Source organism: Pangasianodon hypophthalmus, chromosome 9 (assembly GCF_027358585.1).
Source record: "Pangasianodon hypophthalmus isolate fPanHyp1 chromosome 9, fPanHyp1.pri, whole genome shotgun sequence".
In the NCBI taxonomy this organism is placed as follows: Eukaryota; Metazoa; Chordata; class Actinopteri; order Siluriformes; family Pangasiidae; genus Pangasianodon; species Pangasianodon hypophthalmus.
Genome location: NC_069718.1, coordinates 2890981 through 2909465, shown reverse-complemented (window position 1 = coordinate 2909465; position 18485 = coordinate 2890981). Strand labels below are relative to the sequence as shown.

At 45.8% G+C, this 18485-nt stretch overlaps 1 protein-coding gene across 1 annotated transcript in view; it reads left to right on the top strand.

The window, feature by feature from the left end:
* The window catches only part of LOC128317072 (CD276 antigen homolog), a 131284-nt gene that overhangs the window by 64302 nt on the left and 48497 nt on the right, over positions 1–18485 (top strand). The gene's annotated exons all lie outside the window — the stretch shown is intronic.

The following is an 18485-nucleotide window of genomic DNA, read 5'->3' as shown; positions in this document are numbered from 1 at the left end:
TCAGTCAATGCGACGTCATTCTGGGGGATCGTCTAATCTCGCAATCGAGCGCCACACATCCCTACCGTGCCGTGATTAAGACTCTGCTCAACTTTTCGCCGGATACCCTCGGGAGTCAATTCACCGCCTGTCTTTTTTACAAAGACACTGCCGGAGCCATGGATTCTGTAGCGATCGCCAGTGGTCCAAACAGAGGATTAAACAAGAGAGCTGAATTCAGCGCTAATTCTAGAGAAGTGCACCTGCTTGGCCCTCTCCACGGGGACATATTTTTCTGCGAGAGACTTTTGCTGAACTCGGTCGACCTGAGGGTCAAACTGACATGGGAGCGCACGACTCGGGATTCCGACTGAACGTGCTGGGAGTGTCTCTCTTTGTGAAAAAAGTGACCGTAGCCCCTGCTGTGCGGTTAGGCTGATGAAAGCCAACGCTCTCTATCCCCTCTCACGCATCATTGTGAAAACCTATTCCATCCCAGCAAACTCTAGGATATGTAACCAGGAGAATCTATTTCTCGGAACCACTCCTAAATACGTGGTTTTATGTATGGTGCACCACGAAGCATTCACGGGGAGAAGAGACCTGTCCCCGTTTAACTTTGTACATAACGACGTAGAATACCTGGCTCTCTGTCAGGATGGTAGACAGATCCCCGCCAAGGCTTTCCAGCCCCAATTCAACAACAGACAATCCGTCAGAGAGTTTTACAACATGTTCAAGGCTACTGGGAGACATTATTAACCGCAGCGAATTTAACGAAGGATACGCCCTGTTCTCTTTTAATCTCAACCCAGCCGACGACAACGATGCGTTGTCGGTCGTATCGAGCGGTAATTTGAGACTGGAGATGAGATTCAGAGTGCCTTTAGCGAATACCACTACTCTTATCGTCTACGCTTGTTACGATTCTATTCTAGAGATTGACTCTAAAAGACAGGAGCTGGTGGATTATTACTAAACATGGATAATCTTCAGATAGAGAGTCTTTTGCGGCATCTTCCAAGGAACGTATTTTGTGGCGTGTGGGCTTCCGACCACCTACCCTCTCTGAATCCGTCCTTTAGACCTCCCGCCTACTTCGTGGTCAACACGCACCCTGCCCACATGCCCGGCGAGCATTGGTTAGCATTAATCCTGGAAAAGGGTGAAGCCACATTTTTTGACTCTTACGGATTTCCCCCGGACTTTGCGCATTACCCTTCGACCGTTCTTGCGACCCCGAGGGGGTAGGCTTTTCAAAACCTCAACGCGGTTCGAGCGGGAGAAGAGGAGGGATGTGGGTCTCCCACACCGGCGGGGACCTGAGCCCTCTCCTCCTCATCAACCTCCCCAACCTCTCCATCCTCGGTTCGCTGCCGTAACGTAAGAGTGACTCTACGCTCATCTCGCCGATCCTGCTTCAGCAACGTCAAATATCTCTGCAACAAAGCGTCATATTTTTTAATTTTTTCATAACAACTCAGCCCCGGCTCGTTTAACACCTCCCGCATTTTATTGTTCAAATCGTCTTCGGCCGTTTCTCTGACTGTAGGCCGAGTCAGGCCACTTAACTGACAGGGTGAGACGAGAAACATTTTCCGAGCTTTCTTCAAAAAGAAAGTCATTTTATTTTTTATTGTCTACTAGAGAGCCCTCCAATAAGATTCCTTTTTATACGAGCCGTCATGACGTTTTTGGGACGTACAAGTTCGAGCTCTGGTGAGGAAGCAGCCCACTCCTCAACCTGTATCTGTCTGGGAACCCCGGGGTGAGGTCGATGATTAAATAACCATGAGGATCTCTAGTGGCATCTTCGAAACATTCCAAGAAATAACCCGAAGGAAAGATCTGATGGGCTAATATGCTCACCTGTAGTTTATCCCGAGGGTTTTTAAACAATACCAGATAATTACTGTTCAGGCTGATGGTACGGTTGTGTTTACCTCACTGAAACACGTTTTGAGTCAGCATCATGACGCTCATGTTTCTGTGGTGTCTGTACTGAGTGAAAATTTTAACCACTTCAGGATGTTCGGATGCTTGAAAGATAACGTCGTCCAGAATGATCAAATGGTTTAAGTCATGAGGAAACAAGTTTTCATCTTCGAAAGAATCATGAAGGAAATTTTATCTTTTTATTCATCTTCTGAAATTCATCGTACATAGGCTGGTAAGAAGTGTAGACCCATACAATGTTTTCGGGTACGACATTCATGACACGTTCAGAACATTCCAGTACATTCTTTACAAAACAGGTTTTCCCACAGCCACTAGGGCCCGCTATTATACAAGAGAAAGGACAGACGAACCTGTGTTCGAAATCTGTTTCTTCTATAACCTCGAGATGTGACATTTTATTTATTTATTTGTCCCTCCAAAAAAATATAGATTAATATCCGAACGGCAGAGTAGTACCGTCTGGAAAGAGTCGTATTTTGTCGTATACAACCCGAGTTTTTTAACGAGAAACCCTTTTTATCACGAGTTATTCCGTGCTGAGGGATCTCGATAGCGCCCGGCACCCCTCCCTCCCCGGAGATCTTTAGGTAATCCTCCACCAGATCTCTGACGCTGTCAAAGTTGACTCTCTCGCTACATTCTACGGTCTGTGTGATCCTTTTGATGCGCATCACCACTTTTTTTTAATTCTTTGTCTGATAGGCGTAACTCTTGGGCCCCGCTGCCGCAAACTCCTGTATGCCATCCCCGTCCAATTCGTCGGTCAGCTCACCTAGGTAATTACCCAATTCTAAAGGAGTCTCCCCCTCCTTCACCACATAAATTGAGCTATCCGTGTCTGTGTAAAGAACTCTGTTCCTCAACTTTTCCAGGTAGCCGTACAGTTTGAGACGCGCATGGGCGGTGGTGAACGCGGCTATGAACACATTACTCCTTCTGCCTGGGGGCTGAATGCAACGATCACCGAATCTCCACCTGATCAATGCTCTCTGGTCGTCCAGAACATCAAAGTAATCGATCACGTATTTACCGGAAAACAGATAGCTGAAAAACTTTTCAGGATCTGATACTATCTCGGTGCGGAGCAGATCGTCTCTCTGAGCAAACTTCCCCCAAAGACTATTGAGACAGAGTTTAACCACCTGTCTCTTGGCCGGATTCGCCTCTATCATTTCAGGGTCTAATCGAACCCCCTGATGCTCCAGATACTCGCTGATGTACCTCTCCCTGCTGACTTGATCCTTAGCTTCGGGGGGGGAAACCGGACAATTCCTGCTTTCCTTTTAAAAACGCGTGTACATACCCCGTGAACACGGAGTCGCTGCTTTTATCGAAGTGCCAAACCACCGTGATTTTAGCCACTCTGTAGCCCATCTCCAAGGCTTTGTTAAATTCTACAGTGACCCACACACCTGTCAATGCTCGGGCGTCATCGTCATGCGAGCAAGGGTCTCTCTGCATGCATGATTCTGCACGTGTGACACAGAGGAAAGAGTAATTTACCGCTCTTGCTTTTGTACGGTAAAACAGGGAAAAAGAGTCCACGAGGCGGGTAGACTGTTGCTCTGATGAGACCGCAGTAGGGTGATCTAAGGGGTAAGAGCATGCGCTGTTAACGTATGGATATAGAGAGGTGACGTCAACGTAGAGCACCTTTTCCCCAGGCCCCGCTTTGTGTCTCAGCTTAAGAGCGCTCATTCGACCTCCGTAAAGAGCGGTGCGAGGGACCAGAGGCTCTGGAGGATTAAACGTACGGAGAAACTCTTTGACACGATCGAAAGATCTTTTCATTTCGAGCCACTCGTGTTCTCTCACCACCGTCACGCGGACGCCATGTTCGGACTCTAACGTCCTCACTCTCTCCTCGCTGTTCAACCATAATTCGCTGAATCTGATGCCTCTCAACGGGCACGTCTCCGCAGGGTCGAAACACGACGGACACCCATGGTAAAAGCACCCGTGATATTCCCAGGCGTACTTTTCTCCGTCAATCTCGGCGTAACCGTCTACAAAAAAAGGACCGATCTGCTTTCCCCCCCTATTTAGAGCGTGCTGAATAAAGATTTTTTCTTTCGCCATGACCCATTCTAGCCATTGGATGGACGCGTGCGAGAATCTTTTACGCACCCGAGCGTAACCGTAGGGGCATGGTATGGCCAACGTCTTAGGAGTCATATAATTTGTGATAAACACTTTCATGCAGGCTGACGCTATGGTGATCGAATCGAACGGGTCCACCCCCGTCTCTCCGAGAAACTGATCTCTGAATTTGATGCAACCCTGGGAAAGTATAATCACGTCGTTTTTACAATAACGCAGAGCTTCCTTCCTAAAGTTAAAAACGCCCCGCACAGCCACGGCGTACCATTCGTGAAAATCTTGACGTTCAGAGAGTCTATGAATTTTAGCTCGTAATAAGGGTCTTCAAAACTGAGGATTTTACTCCCCGTCATGAGAATACATCGAGGCGATAACCCCTCTTTCAGCATACCTTTCAAAACCAGATAGCTGTCGAACCCTTTGGCGTTGTGAGCGATAAAAACGTTACGTCTGTAGCGCTCATTTCTGAAATACATAAGAAAATGTTTAACGCACCCATGACTGTCAAACCACTTCTCTTCGCCTTTCAATGTTTTCGCATACACCAGAAAAGGTACGTGCACGCCGTTCTCTGTGGTGAACGTTTCAAAGTCATAAAAAATCAAATCGGGACGGTTGGCGCTCACGGGGAGAGGGCGAATGTAACACCTGTGGTCAGTTTCCAGCTCCCTCGTTAACATCTCCCCACAGATTCTACATTTCGGCTTAGCGCAACGATGACCATTTCCTACACGGGTGTTCGGTCCTGTGTTGTAACACTGGCCGCATCTAGCACATTTTTTAACGAGCTCGCAGAGACTGACCGACCTACTCGTTACAAAGTTCCTCTTAGCTTCTTTGTGACGGGCGAAACACGCTGGGGAATGACACTTTCTGAGACAGTCCGAGCATTCTACGGGATTGTGCTCTTGCATGGGACACTCCCCATCGTTACAAATATGACAATAGCCCCGACAGGTGTGCACATAGGAGCAATTAAAACCCTTGTAGCAATAATTACAGACGAATCGCGTACCTATAAAACCCTTGAGGTTTTTTTATCCCGTAATAATGGTTATCCAGTAAAAACAAAAACAAAGATTGGGAACGGTCGGGGAAATGCAAGAGGGTGCTAGACGTTCTGTAAAACAGTACGATTTTATGTTCTAAAATGTCTTCGAATTTTCGCACGTCGCTAAAGGTGACGGGTGTCTGCTCGTCCAGACCGACGGCTCGCTGCCACTCTCTAGCTTGTCTCTCACACTGCCCGTCTGTGAAACTGCCGTTACACACGTGAGCTAGACTGATGGCGAAGCAGAGCTGATCTCCGCGGTCCTCTGTAACGTACAGGTGACGTCTTTTTTTAACGTATGATTTTGCAGTCTAAAGTTTTCTCCAACGTACGTTTTCCACCGCCTCTAGGGTTCCGCACCACCTGAACAATCAGATCCACTCTTTCGCTCCCCGTGTTCGACTGTACTATCCAATCGAGCATATCTTCAAAAACAGGTAGAATATTTTCACCCGTGAACCCGTGACGCGTGAACTCTTACATTTTCGCCCTCTACACTTAAGTGTACCATGTCCCCCCTCCCAGCTACGACTCTCGCGTAGTCGACCAATTCCCAAATGAGACCGATAACGTTTTGATAAAACGTAGCGATATCAGGCTCATCCCCTGGTGGAGGGATCGTTAACACGCGCCTCATTTTTACGGTATTAAAATTCTTGTGCGTCGTGACATCGATTTCTCTTTCATCAGCTCCATGTTCCTCCTCGTCTTCGACCATCGCGCATCCCTCTCCTCCTCCTCCCACCTGCGCCTCTTCTCTATCAGCTCCGCTCCCAACTCCTCCACCCCCTCCTTCTCCCAATTCTACCCCTTCGCCCACGACCCCTCCTTCTGGTACTTCTACCCCTTCACCCACGACCCCTCCTTCTGGTACTTCTACCCCTTCACCCATGACCCCTCCTTCTGGTACTTCTACCCCTTCACCCACGACCCCTCCTTCTGGTACTTCTACCCCTTCGCCCATGACCCCTCCTTCTGGTACTTCTACTCCTTCACCCACGACCCCTCCTTCTGGTACTTCTACCCCTTCACCCACGATCCCTCCTTCTGGTACTTCTACTCCTTCGCCCATGACCCCTCCTTCTGGTACTTCTACCCCTTCGCCCACGACCCCTCCTTCTGGTACTTCTACCCCTTCTCCCACGACCCCTCCTTCTGGTACTTCTACCCCTCCTCCCACGACCCCTCCTTCTGGTCCTTCTTCCTCTATTCCCTCCCCCTCACCCTCTGCACCTCCTTCTACCCCCTCACCGTGCGGCCCTCTTTCTTCCTCTTCTGTGCTTATAGAATTAATAGCGGCCTCGATTTCCAGAAATGGATCATCGTGCCTATTTAGACTGAGGATTGCATTTTCTATCACCTGTAGAGGATCTTGCTGAATCATCGAGGCGTTATTGTATATGTCCTGCCGCATGTCTATGCGAAAGGAGGGGCAGATAAGCCGTAGCCCTTCTACGCTTAACCTTAATTCGGCAAGGACCCGCTCTAAAGTCTCATCCATTTTTTTTAAAATTAACCTTTCACACAAAACCTTTTTCACACGCGTTAGAAAACGTGGCGCTGTAGGTCGCGAATCAAATCGCTCGTTATTTCGGCGAGCCGCAACATTTACATTTACATTTATGGCATTTGGCAGACGCCCTTATCCAGAGCGACTTACAATAGTGCTTTGAAGTCTATCAAAAATACATTCTGATATTGGCTCGCTAGGTCACAAACTAGGAATACCATCAGTCCAAAACTCTGTTGGGGAGGTGATTTTTTTTTTTTTTTTTTTGTGAAAGTGCTAATTTAAGTATTTTATGAAGAGGTAAGTCTTTAGACGTCGTTTGAAGACTGCCAGTGACTCAGCTGTTTGGACATCTAGGGGAAGTTCATTCCACCACCTTGGTGCCAGAACAGAGAAGAGTCTCGATGCATGCCTTCCTTGCACTCTGAGAGCTGGTGGGACCAGTCGAGCAGTGCTAGAGGATCGGAGGGAGCGTGGTGGCACTCGAGGTGTGATAAATGCTTTGAGATAAGTGGGTGCTGGTCCGTTTTTGGCTTTGTAGGCGAGCATCAGTGTTTTAAATCTGATGTGGGCAGCTACAGGAAGCCAGTGGAGGGAGCGCAGCAATGGGGTGGTGTGGGAAAATTTAGGAAGGTTGAAAACCAATCGTGCAGCTGCATTCTGGATCAGTTGCAGAGGACGAATGGCGTTCAGAGGCAGACCTGCCAGGAGTGAGTTGCAGTAGTCCAGTCTTGAAATGACAAGGGACTGAACAAGCACCTGTGTGGCCTGTGAGGAAAGAAATGGACGAATTCTTCTGATGTTATAAGGGAGAAATCGACATGAGCATGTTAGATTAGCAATGTGAGAGGAGAAGGACAGTTGATTGTCCATGGTTACCCCAAGGTTGCGTGCGGTAATCGAAGGCGAGATCAGAGAATTGTCTAGGGAAATTGCAAGATCCTGAGATGGGGATGAATCACCTGGGATGAACAGCAGTTCAGTTTTGGTGGGATTAAGTTTCAGCTGGTGAGTTGTCATCCATGATGAGATGTCAGCCAGACAAGCAAGATTCCGCTGTCACGGTGCTGGCGGAGAGGTGGCGCTATTCTCACCCGACGGACCCGTTCAGGTCTCGCTCCCTGGTTAGAGACGTTGGCTGAAAAAAAATAAAAACCCCTATCAAAATTTTATAGGTATATAAAGAAGAAATGTAATATAAATATATACATAGAGGACATACCGTTAAACTGTCGTTGAGGAAACCTGCGCTTAAACAGAGGCCTAGTGGGACTCTGGCGCTCTCTCAGACATCGCTTTGCTTCTTGATTCCGTTCTGGGCCGTTATCCGATTCGGTCTCCGCTTCGGTCTCTGATTGTTTTAAAAAAGAAGGCTCGTATCAAAAAACGTATTCACACACACACACACTCGCACGCACACACACACACATACACACACACACACACACACACACATATATATATATATATATATATATATATATATATATATATATATATATGTAAAACACACCATTAATCACGCATTGAGATCCACGACCCACTTCCCTCGTTGAACACGCGGGTGACCACGTGGGTGATATATATGAATAATAAATATTGAAATAAAAGACAAACCTGTAAATAGCTGCTTCACTAGCGACGGAGACTTACTGACTAATCTCCGTCTCTTCGCTCGCTGGGGCGCGTCACAGACTTTTAAGATGGGTGTCACGCTCGCGACTTGCGGCCTCACTGGCCTCAGAGTTGTTGATATTTCTATTACGCCGTCTCCACTTCTTGGAGGAGAGGACGGAACGCGGCGATCTCGCGAGATCGCTGGCGAAGCCCCAGTTAGAATCAAATCCAAATCATCGGCGAGACTGTCGCTTCCCGATCCTCTCGTAAACTCATCAGGATTAATACCGCGTGTAAAATCTGTCACGCGTAGTAAAAAAAAAATAAGTTTTTCACCAGAACTAAATAACAGAGGCCAAAAACAAAAAAAAAACACAGAGAGAGATATGGTACCTGGATCTGTCTGAGTGAGGCTAATACACTCTATTTCTTCCGCTGTCACTTTATTAAAGAGAAAAACATATTTAAAAAAAAGTACAGAAGGGTTAAAATAAAAGAGAAATTAATAGAAAAGCTTACCCTGATCCTCAGGCACCTGGTGAATTTCAGCTTGAACTTTTAAAGCTGAGAATACATAAAGTGTTTATTTAAACAATGTTTTTAAGAGAAAAGAAATACCTTATAATTTCAACAAGTTTTCTTACCATGAGCCATCATGTTGATCCCCGAATTTCTTCATGGAAAATGTTAGACTGTCTCGTTTCTTATATACCCTAAAGTTCTTTTCCCACCGATACACCTGTCACAAGTTCTCAAGCAAACATATACACCTGACGCCTCATATCATCGCTTTAGAGGGTGGAGGGGTAGACTGTCGCGACCCCTCAGTCAACACATGCTCTGTGGCCGCTGAGAATCAGAATGAATGAATCCTGGTACAAAATATAATTTTCAGCTGACAAAAGAGAGTATGAGGATATTTTCATAAAATATATTTTCAGAATATGAGGATCGCGCTGGGAAACAGAATAAAATGTGATGCTCGAATTAAAATATATATTTTTTGCATATAACAGGGATACCGTTTATGTTTCAAAAATAAATAAATAAAGTATTAATAAAAGATCCGAAATCGCACAATACACGGGAAAAGGGAAAAAAGTTCATCACTACGACCATCAACTTTGACTAGCTTCGAATAAATCACTTATACACAGCAGTAACAAATAAATAATTTGTACATTGTGCATTAAATGTTCCCCGTATGCTTCTTGGTAAAACGTGGCTAAATATAAATAGCGAGACTAACCTAACTGATGCTAAGCACTGCGGGTTTTTTTTTTTTGCTAAACTCTTTCAATTGGGGAATTTTTGCTAGCTAGCTTTAATCCAAATTTATCTAAGATGTATTAAATATTAGCTAAAGTTTAAGAGCGGAACGGCATGACACTAGCCACCTGAAATCCGACCTCGTGCACTGGCCGGACAATTTGCACGGACCCCAGACCGGGGGTGAGGGGGGTAAGAGAGAAACGGGGTTGAAGCGCGTGAACGGACCCTCGCACGGAACACAGATGCGCGTGAACGGACCCACAAAAATTAGGGAGGGGGATCGGGGCGGGACATCTGGAAAAAAAGAAGAATCTCATTGGTCGAAAGGCGGGCGGGACTTTCCGCCACGGTGCGCTCTGATTGGATAAAAAGGGGAGGGACTTCGTGACGTGGCGCACTCTGATTGGACGATAGAACTGTCAAGATGCAGTTTGATGAAAGGGGGTTAGTTCTTTTTTTAATATAATTTCAGATGGTCACATAGGAGCTTGGATAAACACAAATTTTACCCCATGGTTTTCTATGCTTAAAGCACTTTGTCAACCAGCTGCATGTAATTTGGCGCTCTATAGTTCCCAAAAAAATGTTCAGAAACATTCTTGAATGACTTCCATGCAGTTCTCTCTGGCCCCACTAGTAGTGCTTCAGACTGCCTGTCGTTGATGACCTGTTTGATTTTGGGACCAAAAAAAAAAAGCCTTCCTTTATCTTGGCATCAGGTATTTTGGAAAACATCTGTCTTGTATTGAAATTCTTCATTTTCCTTCTTCATTACTTTCATAAAAAAATTTAATCAGCCCAAGTATTATATGAGAAGTAGGCAAAAATATTTTTGTTAGGCAGACAAGCACTTTATGCACCATACTTTTCTGCCCTGGAACCATATGCTTACAATGTGGCTAGTCCTTTTTAATGTAATGAGACCCTTTCGCAAATGGAGCATAGTACTTGGTGTATCCGAGCTGCAACCCTAGCATCTGTCGTGATCTACATGACCAGTCATATCTGGAAAACATTTCTTTTACATGCATTGTACACAACATTGAAATTAAAGTTTGAAAACAGTAGAAACAGTGTGTGCCAGGAAAATCTTTTTCAGGTAGCAAAATATTTGTTGTCCATTGTAATAAACATGCTGGAAACAAAACATGTGGAGTCATGCTTGCTCAGGGAACCACTTACAGTATTTTGTGCACTGCAGTGTTATATGCAGTATATTTCATAGATGATGCTATTCATGATTCTATAGAAGCTTTACTCAGCAAATGTGAATCCAACATGTTGCTGGCCTTATTTTCCAAAGTGCATGTGTATGCATGCTAGTCTCTTTTTGTTGCCAGTTCTCCTAACTATCATTATTTTCCCATACCCTGTCTCTAGCCTCTTTCTAACCTCTAGCTATCTAGCTGCTAACTACCCTCTGTGGCACTCCTCTAGCCAATTGCTAGTGTTACACACCCAAAGGTGAGGAGGTGAAAACATCAGCTACAGTATGTGTTCCTGTATAAAAAGATGAGAAGTCCTTAACCCAGTTTATCTGAGACTGCTCTGTGAATAGCAACAATTTACTATACACTACCAGTCAGATGTTTGGACACACTGTGTTATATATTTTTAATGGCTTTACACATATTATGATAAATGTTTATGGTTGTAATTTATTTCTAAGAAATTTTAAATGGTGTAAATGATTTTTGAATAAAATGCACTTAAGAAAATAAATACGTTGTGGAAGCGGCGGCGTAGTCGAGCGCCGATTTTTGAATGGAGGGCAGGGTCGGAGAAGAGGAGTGGTAAGGAGTGCGCACCTACGGGGAATTTAACTAACAAGCATTCTGCGTTGCTGTGAGTGGAGGCAACGATAAGAGAGCGAGAGAGACGAGCGCCTGGAGAGAGAGTGCATGAACCAGCCCAGAGCAGTGTGCTTGTGGGTGTATGTGTGTGTATAGTCGTGGGGAAAAAGACGTGACCTCTTAGAGTGGGGAAAACAAAAGCGGGAAAAAAAGGTTGTGAATAAAGAGCCTCTGGGTTGTGCTAAGCCTGTCTCCTGCTTCCTCATTTCAGCCCGATACAGTGAGCTTGTCACACCGGTGCCGAAACCTGGGAGAATTGAGGAAGGTGCCGTCATGGATCTCGTCTCTTGCCAGCATCCACCCGACTCAGCATCATGCTCTTCTTCAGCTGGGTCAAAACCAGGAACAGCGATTCACGGAGCTGCTCGACACACAGGAAGCAGATCGGCAGGTGCTCCAGGGCCTGGTCCGGCAGGCTGGCATCGCAGCTGCAGAGCCAGAGGCCTCCAGGGCCACGCTCCACGTCACCCTCACCAAGATGGGACCGTGGGATGATCCGGAAGCGTTCCTAGAACTGTATGAGCGCTCCGTGGTGGCGTGAGGCTGGCCCGAGGATCAGTGAGCAGCACGCCTCTTGCCGATCCTGACAGGTGAAGCCCAATTTGCAGCCCAGCAGCTGCCAGTCGCCACTATGCTGATCTATCAGGACCTGAAACGGGCGGTTTTGCAACGGGTCAACCACACCTCAGAACAGCATCGCCAGCGCTTCCGAACGCTGACCTTCCGTGAGCTCGGCCGCCCATTCGTGTTTGCCCAGAAGCTCCGGGACACCTGCCAGAGGTGGCTGTTGGCTGAGGGCCGCACCGCAGAGGAGGTGATCAACCTTGTGGTACTGGAGCAGTTCATCACCCGACTTCTGGAGGGGACGGCGGAGTGGGTCCAGTGTCACCGACCGGCATCGCTGGAAGAGGCCGTCCAGCTGGCAGAGGACCACATGGCGGCATATCCGGGGGCAGGCGAGCCCCCCCCCTCTCTCTCGCTCTTGTGTCTCTCCCCCTCCTCCTCACCCTTCCCCTGAGCCTGCTCCATGGAAACGGGGGCCAATTCCCCCGAAACCTGTTCCCCAAACCCGTGCTTTCACTCCCCCTTCCTCTTCCCGTGTCTGTCTCTTGTCTCCCCCAGGTGAGTGAATCTGGGCCTGCAGGTGTGGGAGTAAGGGCGAGTGTGATGGCGCTGCTGGGAGCCCGGGCATACCCAAGACCACTGCCACGTGATGGAGTTGGGGGCGTCGGTCCGGCTCCCCAATATGCCGCAGGGCGCCCCCGATCAAGCCGGGACGTATCGCATACCGGGGAGTGTTCAAAGAGGTACATACCACGCATTGGTGGATTGCTATGCTCTACCACCCCTATTTTTCGATTATTAAAGAGAGGTTATATCGAGTGACACAGGACACTCAAACACAAGAGGAGTTGACCCAGTTGTTGGTTCCGAAGAGCCGTCGGGAATTATTATTCCAGGCGGCTCACCATAATCCGATTGCGGGGCACTTAGGACAGGATAAGACGCTGGCCCATCTCCTGGCCCACTTCTATTGGCTGGTCATTCGCGGCGATGTTCGCAGGTGGTGTGCGGCATGTCGCGAATGTCAGCCGGTGAATCCGCCGGCCACCCCAAAAGCGCTTTTGCGCCCCCTTCCATTAATCGAGGTCCCCTTCGAAAGAATTGGCATGGATCTCGTCGGGCCATTGGAGCGGACTGCATGAGGGCATCTCTTTGTATTGGTTCTAGTGAACTGGTTCCGGAGAGAGAGGAGCTAGGACTGGAAGTAACTTTAAAAACTGCTGCTCAATCCAAACCCCAGTCCTTTTTGGGGACCACCTCTCTCCATCCCAAATTACGGACGTGGCAAAACTATAAGCGGAGATTTCCTATGTGTTCTCGCCTCTCCCCAGAGGCACTGATCTCATAGAGCGACACATAGAGACACCTCCAGGGGTGGTAGTACACAGCCGACCCTATCATCTGCCCAAACACAAGAAAAATGTGGTTTGGGAGGAACTCCATGGCTATGCTCGACATGGGAGTAATTGAGGAGTCCCACAGTGACTGGAGCAGCCCACTGGTTTTGGTGCCCAAGGCCAATGTGACTGTCCGTTTTTGTGTGGACAACTCGGTGTCAATTCGGTGTCTAAATTTGACGCATACTCAATGTCTCGCATTGACGAACTGCTTGATTGGTTAGGTGCGGCTCGCTTTTATTTGACACCGGATTTGACAAAGGGATATTGGCAGATCCCCTTGACTCCAATATCTCGCGAAAAAACGGCCTTTTCCACTCCGTTTGGGTTACACCAATTCGTGACCCTTCCTTTTGGGTTGTTTGGGGCCCCCGCGACGTTCCAGAGACTCATGGACAGAATCCTCCACCCGCAAGCTGCTTATGCCGCTGCTTATTTGGATGACATTATTATCTATAGTAATGACTGGCAGCGGCATATGCAGCACCTGAGGGCTGTCCTGAGATCGCTGAGGCATGCGGGACTCACAGCATACCCAAAGAAGTGTGCGATTGGACAGGTGGAAGTACGGTATCTGGGCTTCCACTTGGGTCATGGGCAAGTGTGTCCCCAAATTGATAAGACTGCAGCGATTGCGGCCTGCCCAAGACCCATGATCAAAAAGGAAGTGAGACAGTTTCTGGGGCTGACTGGCTATTATCAGAGGTTTGTGCCTAACTATTCGGACATCACCAGCCCACTGACTGATCTCACTAAAAGATCCGGTCCAGTGGACGGAGCCGTGTCAGCAGGCTTTCACTCAGGTAAAAGCTGCACTGTGTGGCAGACCACTGTTGCATTCTCCTGACTTCTCTCTCCCTTTTATTTTGCAGATGGACACGTTGAACAGAGGGTTGGGGGCTGTGTTGTCCCAGGTGGTGGAGGGGGTGGAGCGCCCGGTGCTGTACATCTCTTAAAAAGCTCTCTTAAAAAATTAAGATCTATAAGCAGGTTTGACTGATCTATAGTCTACATCTATAGTCTACATCTATTGGCTGAACATTCAATTCAATTAAATTATATTTTTGTATAAAAGCACACAGAGGCAGCTTGTGGAGTCGATAGTCGTAGACGTAGCCCCATGTAAATATTGAGAGAGAGAACTGTAGACAGAAAGAGAGAGATAGGCCTGGATGGATAAAGACTATATTGAATTGTTCACTTTGTAGCCTTGATTTGCAAAGGTATTAAGTATTATGCGCTCAGGGCAAAAGTACACTACATATGGTCCCGGGGACTTCAATCCTGGGAACTTACTTTTAAATTTTATGTGTATAGTGCTTTTAACAATAGACATGGCTACAAAAATCTGGATGTAGACTTAGATCCCTAATGAAAACCCAGAGGCGACATGACAAAGAAATGTCAAGAGGAACCAGACTCAAAAGGGAACCCATCTTTTTCTGGGTAGTGGGATTATAAATTATTACAGTATACGGGAATAAAAGAATAAAGACAACAGTACTAAATGTGCTGAAAGTATGTTCAGCATGAGAAAATTGGGAATAAGTCAAGCAAAGTCAAGTCAAGTGGAGTTTATTGTCATTTCAGCCATATACAAGTACACAGTGAAACAAAACAACGTTTCTCCAGGACCAAGGTGCCACATAAGACAACACAGAACAACACAGTACTACGGGGACTACATAAATTAAACGTAAAGTGCACAAGTGCAAACATGTGCAGACAACACAAGACAGAACAGACAGTACATAACTACGACGCCGACCAGTACACAGTCCTGTTGAAAGTGATAAAGTGACAGTAGTGCAAATATTACAGCTGAGGTAGTGTAAACAGTGTAAACATAGTAGTAGCAGCAATAATAAGACATGTGAAAAACATGTGCAATGCATGTGCATAGAGGATGTTCCGTTGTGTGTATATATATGTATGTATGTATGCGTGAGTTCCTTTGGACCAGTTCAGTTGTGTGTGTGTATATATGTGTGTGTGTGTATATGTATGTGTGTGTGTGTGTGTTCCTTCAGTCCAGTTCTAGGTATTTACGAGTCTGATTGAGGAAGAAACTGTTGCACAGTCTGGTTGTGAGGCCCGAATGCTTCGGTACCGTTTACCAGACGGCAGGAGTGTGAAGAGTGTGTGTGAGGGGTGTGTGGGGTCATCCACAATACTGGTGGCTTTGCAGATGCAGCGTGAGGTGTAAATGTCTGTGATGGAGGGAAGAGAGACCCCGATGATCTTCTTCCCCGATAAGCATCCTGAGTTGAGCACAGGACAGTCTTTATGATTACTGCAGTTGTAGGTACAAATCTACAGTATCCAAGTGAGATTATCTACTAAAGCAAGAGTGAGTCTTGGGCATAAACTGTTTTTGGGAAGTGCAAATCTTCATGGAATCACAAGTGCAGAACCTTCAAAGCAAATGAATCAGGAAGGTCTAGAGGGCGAAAAGAGCCACATCAGTAGAATTGAGTCCAGATCTGGCTTGAATATTCTAAGGTTCAAGGTTAATATTTTTGAGGTTTCCTTGCTCCCAGCACACCTGCATGATTCAAGAATGACTTAATATAAAAGAAGAGCTGAATCAGGTGTGCATATGTGTACCCCAAGTAAGTATATGTATATACAGTCTCCTCTGAAAGGTCGATTCTTTTGTTTTTGCTATACATTGTACTTCGGGTGCCTCACAGTGTGCACTTTCACAGACTGTGTCCATCACCAAAATGGGCGGGTGAGAGGCAGGTCCACTGTCAAGTCAGCCCTATCTACTGTGCATGCCTTGGCTGAGTGGCGACTCCCATTTCTACCAAAAAAAAGGCTTCATAAATGCACAAGGGGAGTGAATGGCACCAGTCATATATACAATCATTGAACTAGACGAGCAGCAGCAGCCTTTCCATGAAGCCTATGGTGGTTACTGTAAAAACCCCATATACAGGTTTCTGCAGCCGTCATATTCTAAAACCTAGCTGCATCTGCTGACATGTAATGTAATAACAGATAAATAAACAATTAACAATAGTATCTGATTTTATGTCACATATTTTTTCATTTATTACAAATTCAGTTTCTGCTGACACTGATTTCACTCCATATGTCTGATGATTATTAGTCCAACATTTCTCCATATCAAGTGTGTGCTGCAGAAGTCTCTCCCTGGTGCTTGTTAATTGGTTGCGTTTATAACTGTTGTGATTGGTTGGAGTAATGTGGGCATTAGCGATTGTCTCAATTTGTGGATTGAACTGCATGAGTCTATGAATTAATGCAGGCCATTCCACAAATAGCACGTGATGCACAAATTCATGTGCAACAAGGAGGCTGGGTCTGTATGCTCTATCTGAGAATTAAAATGAGACTAGTGATGTCAGCAGCTTATTGGACACATCAAGAACAACAGGATGTAGAGGCACACAGTAGGAACAGAGAGGTTTTGACTTAACTAAGTAAATTAAAAAAGCATCACTTTTTCATAGACCACCGGAGCATCTCAGGGAGCAATGGCCAAACTCCTGAGTCTGTTTACACCACAGCTGCTGTTTGGTGAGTTTATATATATATACATATATATATATATATATATATATATATATATATATATATATATATATATATATATAATCAGATAGGTGTGAATTATAAAGAACTGTTATTTAGTGTAGCAGTGAGAGATTGAATGGTATTTACAACTTTGGGTAAGTTATTAATACTGAGGAGAATATCTGATTGTATGCCAGAAATGTATCTGAAGACAGTGTAAATGAGTCTACACTGTTTGAAAGATTAGCTGGTTTGGAGAGTGATGATGAACCTCTTAATGTGGTGTTGTTCTTTCAGGTGTCTTTTGGCCAAATCTCCTTCAGATCGCTTCAACTGATCATTTATCTGTCCATCCTGGAGAGAACATCACCCTGCCCTGTAACATCACTAATTATACTGAGATATTGTGGTATCGACTGAGGTCTGAGGAGGTGAAGCTGCTGATATGTGCTGACAAAAGGAACCTGAAGAAAGAGTTTATCCTCAGTTATAATGTGAACGAGAGTCACTTTTATGTAACAGAAAGCAGCAGTTCAGTCAGTTTAGTGATTATAGGAGTTAGAGAGACAGATCTGGGATTTTATTACTGTGGAGGTCAAAAGAAAACGACACACATTCAGTTTGGGAAACTCATCAGACTGAACTTTACAGGTCAGTAACAATACTTTATTCGGTATGAATATTAATACTGTCTTACTGTATATTTGTGTAGTTGTTTAGTATAACAATTTGTTATCATATAATTAAACATTTTTCACTTCTATTTTAATGGATAATCTGGCAAATCTATTAAACCCTTGTAAGAGGTTAATAAAGATTTTAGAATAAAATTGTACATTTTAATCATAATCTTTTATTTATTTAACCATATAAACCCAAAGAGCAGCGCAGTGGTGCAGTGGGTAGCACTGATGCCTCACAGGTCCTCATAGATCCTGAACTCAGGTTACTGTCTGTGTGGAGTTTCACATGTTCTCCATTTTCTTCACAAAAACATGCCAGTAGGTGGACTGTCCATCCATCCATCCTCTGTACTGCTTATCCTACACAGGGTTGCAGGGAGACTGGAGTCTATCCCAGGGAACTCGGGGCACAAGTCAAGGGACACCCTGGACAGGGTACCAACCCATCACACACACACACACACTCACACACACTCACACACCCATTCACTCACTACGGTCAATTTAGAGATGCCAACGCATGTCTTTGGACCGGGGGAGGAAACTGGAGTACCCGGAGCAACCCCCAAAGCACAGAGAGAACATGTAGGCTCCATGCACACAGAGCAGAGGCGGGATTCGAATCCCCAACCCCGGAGGCATGAGGCTAACATGCTAACCACTAAGCCACTGTGCCCCCCGGGAAGTGGACCGGCTGTGCTAAATTGCCCCTAGGGGTGAATGAGTGTGTGCACAATGTATTCCTGCCCAGTCTTCTCAGGATAAGGTCTGTCACCTTACAGAAAATGTCATCATATCGACAGTTACACACATTTTTTAAAACGATAACATATTAGAATGAGTGCATTAACATAAACCTGTGATTTGCAGCTGCACTACTGTCAGAGCTGCTGTTATAGAAAATTAATCAAAAAAAAAAATAATTCTGACCAATCACAATCCAGAATTCAACAGCAC